The sequence below is a fragment of the Mandrillus leucophaeus genome, unplaced genomic scaffold, assembly GCF_000951045.1.
Source record: "Mandrillus leucophaeus isolate KB7577 unplaced genomic scaffold, Mleu.le_1.0 Scaffold19, whole genome shotgun sequence".
Taxonomy (NCBI): Eukaryota; Metazoa; Chordata; class Mammalia; order Primates; family Cercopithecidae; genus Mandrillus; species Mandrillus leucophaeus.
The window spans coordinates 2,631,118-2,639,248 of NW_012101920.1; positions in this window are offsets into that span (position 1 = coordinate 2,631,118).

Genomic DNA, 8,131 nt, shown 5'->3' on the forward strand with positions numbered 1-8,131 from the left:
AAAAAAAAAAAAAAAAAGATAGGATCTGGAGTTAGCCAGCTATTCTTGGACAAATTTCTTCACATCTCCATTCCTCAGTTTCTTCATCTCTGTGTGTGGGATCATCTTTGACACTGGGCATTGTTGAGTATCTACCTGGCGTCCATCATTCTTTTCCTTTGTTTGTTTGACACGGGGTCAAATCACCCAGGCTGGAGTGCAGTGGTGCAATCTTGGGTCACTGCAACCTCTGCCTCCGGGTTCAAGTGATTCTTGTGCCTCAGCTCCCCCAGGTAGCTGGGATTACAGGCACATAGCACCACGCGCAGCTAAATTTTATATTTTTAGTAGAGACGGAGTTTCACCATGTTGACCAGGCTGGTCTCCAACTGACCTCAAGTGATCCTCCAACCTCGACCTCCCGAAGTGCTGGGATTATAGGCATGAGCCACCGCGCCTGGCCTCTTTCCTTCTTAATAGCAGACTCCGACTTTGTTTCTGGTTCACTCCTCCCCTGTGTGCCCCAGGCAACCCAGGAGCTGAGACTAATCCCAGCTCTTCCTCATGTGGCATTTTCCTGGCCATTGTTCTGAATGGGTCACATGCTTATCCCCGAACCAGTGACTGTGGCCAGAGGAATATGACATTCTGATTACCAATCCCTGCATCCCAGGTCCACCCATGGACTCAGGGTTAGAGTGAATTCCACCAGAAGCTCATGAGCTGGGCTGGGGAAATGACAGCCTGAAGATCCAAGCACACTTTCCCTTCTATCGCGCAGCCTTTTCCTGTCAGAGAGAAGCTAAGCCACAAACAGAAATACCCTGTAAAGAAAGTTTATGGCTGGGCGCGGTGGCTCACAGCTATAATCCCAGCACGTTGGGAGGCCAAGGTGGGTGGATCACCTGAGGTCAGGAGTTCGAGACCAGCCTGGCCAACATGGTGAAACTCAGTCTCTACTAAAAATACAAAAATTAGCTGGGTGCAGTGGTGGGACCTGTAATCCCAGCTACTCGGGAGGCTGAGACAGTAGAGTCATTTGAACTCGGGAGGCAGAGGTTGCAGTGAGCTGAGACGGTGCCATTGTACTCCAGCCTAGGTGACAAGAGCGAAACGCCACCTCAGAAAAAAAAAAAAAAAAAGAAAGTTTTCTTGAAAACATACAATGTGCCAGGCACTACACGTGACATCCACTGTTGCCAGTGAGCCCATGTCATGCAATGTAAATCATTTTATCATCAATTAAAAAGATGAAAACTGGGCTGTGCACAGTGGCTCATGCCTGTAATCCCAGCACTTTGGGAGGCCAAGTCAGGCAGATCACTTGAGGTCAGGAGTTCGAGACCAGCCTGACCAACATGGCGAAACCCTGTCTGTACTTAAAAAAAAAAAGAGGGGCCAGGCTCGGTGGCTCAAGCCTGTAATCCCAGCACTTTGGGAGGCCGAGACGGGCGGATCACAAGGTCAGGAGATTGAGTGCATCCTGGCAAACACGGTGAAACCCCGTCTCTACTAAAAAAAACACAAAAAACTAGCCAGGTGAGGTGGCGGGCGCCTGTAGTCCCAGCCCCAGCTACTCGGGAGGCGGAGGCCAGAGAATGGCATAAACCCGGGAGGCAGAGCTTGCAGTGAGCTGAGATCTGGCCACTGCACTCCAGCCTGGGCGACAGAGCGAGACTCCGTCTCCAAAAAACAAAACAAAACAAAACAAAAAATACAAAAATTAGCTGGGCATCGTGGTGGGTACCTGTAGTCTCAGCTACTCAGGAGGCTGAGGCAGGAGAATCAATTGAACCTGGGAGGCAAGGGTTGCAGTGGGCTGAGATTGCACCTCTGCACTCCAGCCTGGGCGACAAAGTGGGACTCCATCTCAGGAAAAAAAAAAAAAAGATAGACTGGGTAAAGAAAATGTGGCACATATACATCATGGAATACTATGCAGCCATAAAAAAGAATGAGTTCATGTCCTTTGTAGGGACATGGATGAAGCTGGAAACCATCACCCTCGGCGAACTAACACAGGAACAGAAAACCAAACACTGAATGTTCTCACTCATAAGTGGGAGTTAACAATGAGAACACATGGAGGGGAACATCACACACTGGGGCCTGTCGTGGAGTGGGGGCAAGGGAAGGGATAGCATTAGGACAAATACCTAATGCATGCAGAGCTTAAAACTTAGATGATGGATTGATAGGTGCAGCAAACCACCATGGCACAGGTACACCTATTAACAAACCGGCAAGGTCAGCACATGTATCCCAGAACTTAATGTAAAATTAAAAAAAAAATCAAATTGTATTGCACATATCTAATGATCTGACAATTCCACCTCTAGGTACTTACCAAAAGAATCACTCTCACATGTGCACAAGTAGGTAAAGTGAGGCTGTTTACAGCAGCGCTGTTGGCAAGAGTGGAAAATTGACAACATGCGGGTGAATTGGTAGAGGAACAGTTGCGTGTACAGCATTACAAATTGTTCACTGGCTGAGTTCAAGGAGGCTACTCCTCAACATGGGATAAGTCTAGAACTACTAGCATGAACCCATTTCCTATACACAATGTTAAAAGTGAAAAATAACCAGGTTACAGGAAAAAAAGTATGAAGAGAATGAAGCTATTTGTATTTTTTAAAATCTTACCTATCTATGCAACGCATGGGAAAACATCATGAAAAATACACATCAATTAATAGCAGGGATTATCTTTGAGGAGGGGACAGGACTGGGCAAGGCAGGGAATTAAAGGATGACTTTTGTTTTTCTATATTATTGGAAAGATTTACCAGACTCTTCACGTTTTCTTGGGAAAGTTTTGTAGTAGGATGAGAGAAGACTCAGTTAAAAGGAAGACCGCCATTTGGTGAGTGATTCATAATCTTGTTAGTTCAGATTTCCCTGAAAAAAAAAAATGCACATTTTGCATATTTGTTTAAAACTGTGCACTCAGGGAATTCACAGATTCACTGCCAGTTGTCCATGAGACCCAGTGGCCTCTGGTTTAAAACACTTGCAGTGGACAGAAAGAACATGGTAGATTAACCAAGACCCGGAATTAATCTACTGCACGTCCCATGGAGAGGTGGGATCTAATTCTTCTTCCTTTGAGTACAGGCCGGCCTTAGTGATTGGCTTGCCAATAGACCACAACAGCAGAGGTGCTCTGGCACTTCCGAGGCGGGTGTCAGCAGCTTTGCTTGCTGATTCTGCTGGGGACCCCTGGAAACACTCCTTCCGGGGGATCCAGCATCTGTGTGAGGAGTCTGAGGCTTCCATGACGTTACCGTGCTAGAGAGGCCACGTGTAGGAGACAGTCCCAGCTGGGCCCAGCCTGGCAGCCATCCGAGCTAGGGTCCCCAATAGTGAGTGCAGCCACCTTGTATCTTCCAAGCCAGCTCATCTGCCAGCCGTGGAGCGACTTCCAGCAACACCAGTGAGAAGCAGAAAAAATTTTCCAAATTCCTGAGCCAAAAATCAAGAGATACAATAGTTTGTGATAGGTTTATTATATATATAATATGTAATATATGACTTGCTATAAATTAATTGTGAAATTCACACAATCTCACATGGCAGATGGGGAAATAATTACATTATCTTGTGAAATAATAGATATGTCATCATTTTATATAACTTATAATTATATACGTTGTACATAATTTATAATATAATACATATAATAGAAAATAGGTTGTGGATTTAAGCTACCAGGTTTTAGGGCAGATGGTTACGTGGCAGTCGCTGAAACAGGGTGGGACGGCACGCTGCATGCCTCTGATGGGGTAAAGAGGGAGACCCTGGGAAAAGTACCGCTCTGCAGACTTTGTGTCTTAGGAGTGTCCTGACATACCACTGGGAGGATTACCTCATCCATTCCTTTTTTTTTTTTTTTGAGACAGAGTCTCGCTTGTCCCCCAGGCTGGAGTACAGTGGCGCGATCTCGGCTCACTGGAAGCTCCGCCTCCCGGGTTCACGCCACTCTCCTGCCTCAGCCTCCCGAGTAGCTGGGACTACAGGTGCCCACCACCATGCCTGGCTAATTTTTTACATTTTTAGTAGAGACAAGGTTTCACCATGTTAGCCAGGATGGTCTCTATCTCCTGACCTCGTGACCCGCCCGCCTCAGCCTCCCAAAGTGCTGGGATTACAGGCGTGAGCCACCACGCCCGGCCATCCTCATTCCTTCTTTCCTTCCTTTTCTTTCTTCCTTTTTTCCCCAGACATTAATTGAGCACCTGCTAAACGCGAATAAAGCATGAGTTAGTCTCTGGGGAAACACAAATTGGTTAGATACAGTCCCTGTTTTCAGACATTTACAATCTTACATGGGTAGACATGGAAATAAATAATTGTAACATATTGTGAAATAATAGATTTAATAGTAACAGAAGTCATTTTTATAATTATAATAAAATATTAGCATTAACTGGCTTTATGTAATGAACTTATTTTATCCTCACAACAATCATATTAGGTGGGTCCTATAATTATTTCCATTTTATCAGATAAGGAAACTGAGGCACATATAAGTTAAGAGGTGCATCCAGGATGTGCGTAGTGGCTCATGCCTGTAATCCCAACATGTTAGGAGACCGAGGCCCAAGGATCGCTTGAGCCCAGGAGTTCGAGATCAGCCTAGGCAACTGAGACCCCATCTCTACAAAAAATCAAAAAATTAGCCGGGTGTGGTGGTGCACGCCTGTGGTCCCAGCTACTTGGGAGGCTGAGATAGGAGGATTTCATGAGCCCAGGAGAGTGAGGCTGCTGCAGTGAGCCTGGGTGACAGAGTGAGATCCTATCTCAAAAAAAAAAAAAAAAAAAAAAAATCACAAAGTCACATTTGATGGAAAAGTCAAAATCAAAAGTTCAGTTTCAGGAGTGTTAATTTGTTGATGTACATTGGAAATTCATTGGTGCATTCCAGTGGCCCATTGTAAATGAGGCTACATTTTTAAAGAAGGAGATTTCATTCTCTAAAAAAATAACCTGCTCAAATTCATAGAGACACAAAGTAGCATGACGGGTGCCAGGGGCTGGGAGAGGGTGGTGGGGAGTCCACGTTTAATAGGGACAGACTTGCAGTTTGGGGAGGTGAAAAAGTTCTGCAGATGGATGCTGGTGACGCTTGCACAGCAGTGTGAGTACATCTAATGCTGGAGAACTGCACGCTTTAAAATGAGTAAAATAGTAAAGTTTATGTTACTTATATTCTACCACACACACAAAAATAGCCTGAATGTTTGTACTCTCCTGACAAGTTGGAAGACCTGGCAAGGCAGTGACGCTCCACGCTGCACGGTGGCTGCTCCTTACCTGGGCTGGGTCCCCACAGCCCCCAGCACACATTGGCCACTCTCCTGCCCTCTCCTGCATTGCTCAATGACCCACTGACACCCAGGCTCATGGCTCCACAGAGGACCCAGCCGGCTGCCCGGAGAACATTCTTCTTTCTGGATGATACCCCTGGTTTCCTGCAGCACCAAGGCCCAGAAAGGGTTAGTGTAGAAGAGTCAGGCTCCGAGGCAGTGCAGGACAGCAGGGCTGGGCCTTCCGCTTCTAGCCCGTCTCTAATTACGATGATTGTTGCTGCCCAGTGATGAGCCAACTCTCCTGCCAGCATTAAACGGTCATTTATCAAACCCTGAAACTCCTTCTTCAACGGAAAAGCGTGGCCTCAGCCCTGCACTCAGGCACACAGAAGCCACTCAAATCACCCCTTGTCAGTGTGTGAGGCCAGGGTTTCTGGCCTGCTCAGACCCCCTGACATGCACAAGGAAGAGTGAAAGCAAGGCCAGGGGTCACCATGGGGGACACATCTGCTGTCACTAGTGTGTGTGTGTGCACGTGTGTGCCTGTATTAAAGATGCTTAGAGTTCAGACATAGCTGCTTTTGCATGTGGGTGAGACCCTGTGTTCATCCCAGGAACAGCTCTGGCAGCCCTGAGTCTCAGTCCACAGACTGAGGGAGGGAAAACAGAGTAGCTTTATTTCCCCTTTTTTTTTTTTTTTTTTTCTCTCAGACGGAGTCTTGCTCTGTTGCCAAGCTGGAGTGCAGTGGGGCGATCTCAGCTCACTGCAACCTCCACCTCCCAGGTTCAAGCGATTCTCCTGCCTCAGCCTCCCGAGTAGCTGGGATCACAGGTGCCTGCCACCATGCCCGACTAATTTTTGTATTTTTAGTAGAGACAGGATTTCACCATGTTGCCCTGGCTGGTCTTGAACTCCTAGCCTCAAGTGATCCACCTGCCTCAGCCTCCCAAAGTGCTGGGATTACAGGCGTAAGCCACTGCACCCGGCCTCTTTTTAATTCATTTATTTATTCATTTTTCTTTAACCAATCAGTGTCATACGTTCACCTTTTTAATTTTTTTAAAAGTCCCTCTACATTATTTTCCTAGGGCTGCTGCAATAAATTACCACAAACTGGGTGATTTTATTTGTTTGTTAGTTTGAGACAGGGTCTCTTTCCATCACCCAGGCTAGAGTGCAGTGTTATGATCATGGCTCACTGCAACCTCCACCTCCCAGGCTCAAGCCATCCTCCCACCTCAGCCTCCTGAGTAGCTGGGACCGCAGGCGTGAGCCACCACACCCAGCTCATTTTTGTATATTTTGAATGGAGACGGGGACTGCTTGTGCTGCCCAGGCTGGTCTCAAACTCCTGAGCTCAAGCGATCCTCCCGCCTTGGCCTCCCAGAGTTCTAGGATTACAGGCATGAGCCACGGCACCTGGCCTAAACTCAGTGACTTAAAACAACGGGAATTTATTATCTCACAGTTTTGGTGGCCACAAGTCCAAAATCAAGTTGTCAGCAGAGCTGAGCTCCCTCTAGCAGGCCCTTCCTGGCCTCCTCCAGCTTCGGGTGGTTCCTGGTGATCCGTGGCTGTGGCTGCCCCGCTCCAATCTCTGCCTCCGTCTTCATGTGTGTGGGCTTCTTCCTGTGTCTCTGTATGTCTTCTCCTTTTCTATCTCATTGGCCTTAGGGCCCACTCTCATCCAGGATAACCTCGTCTCCAGATCCTGACTGTAATCACACGCGCAAAGCCTCTCCTTCCAGATAAGGTCACATTCTGAGGTTCCAGATGGACAAATCGTTTTGCGGGGAGACACAGTTCAACCCACCACATCCTATTACCTCAGCCTTCGGTCCACCAGGCCACTGCGCCCATGGAATAGCTCATCTCAGTCCTTCCTGGGTTTGTAGCACAGTCCTGCGACCTTCAGCATGGAGGTGGGGTGAGGGTGGGAGAATCTGGTCCTCAGCCATCAGTCCATCCAGAAAAACACCAGGTGGCCCTTGTCCTTGTCTACATAGCCCTTCTAGAGTTTCCATGCAACAAAGAACCATTGTGGGCTGGGCACGGTGGCTCACGAGTGTAATCTCAGCACTTTGGGAGGCCGAGGCGGGCAGATCACTTGAGGTCAGGAGTTCAAGATTGGCCTGGCCAACGTGGTGAAACCCCATTGCTACCAAAAATACAAAAATTAGCCAGGCCTGGTGGCACACAGTTGTAATTTCAGTTACTCAGGAGGCTGAGGCAGAAGAATGGCTTAAGCCCAGGAGGCAGAGGTTGTAGTGAGCCAAGATCATGCCACTGCACTCCAGCCTGGGCAACAGAGAGAGACTATAAAAAAAAAAAAAAAAAAAAAACACGTTGTTATGGAGCTATAGCATTGCACAACTTCAGGGGCACCATTTCCCAGTGGCCGTGATGTGCACAACTGCAGAGTCAGATGCAGCAGCCCATGTAGGCAAGAATCTTTCAGGACTGCCTCTGAGGGCAGGTGACTTAAGTTTAAATCCCCACTTGGGCACTTTCTAGCTGTGCAACTTAGGGTAACATACTTAACCTCTCTGTGTAGAGTTTCCTTATCTTAAAAAAAGGGATAGGCCCAGCCAGGTGCGGTTGCTCACGCCTGTAATCCCAGCACTTTGGGAGGCTGAGGCGGGCAGATCACGAGGTCAGGAGATCGAGACCATCCTGGTGAACATGGTGAAACCCTATCTCCACTAAAAAAAAAAAAAATACAAAAAAAATTAGCTAGGCATGGTGGCAGGTGCCTGTAGTCTCCGCTACTTGGGAGGCTGAGCCAGGAGAATGGCATGAACCTAGGAGGTGCAGCTTGCAGTGAGCCAAGATCGTGCCA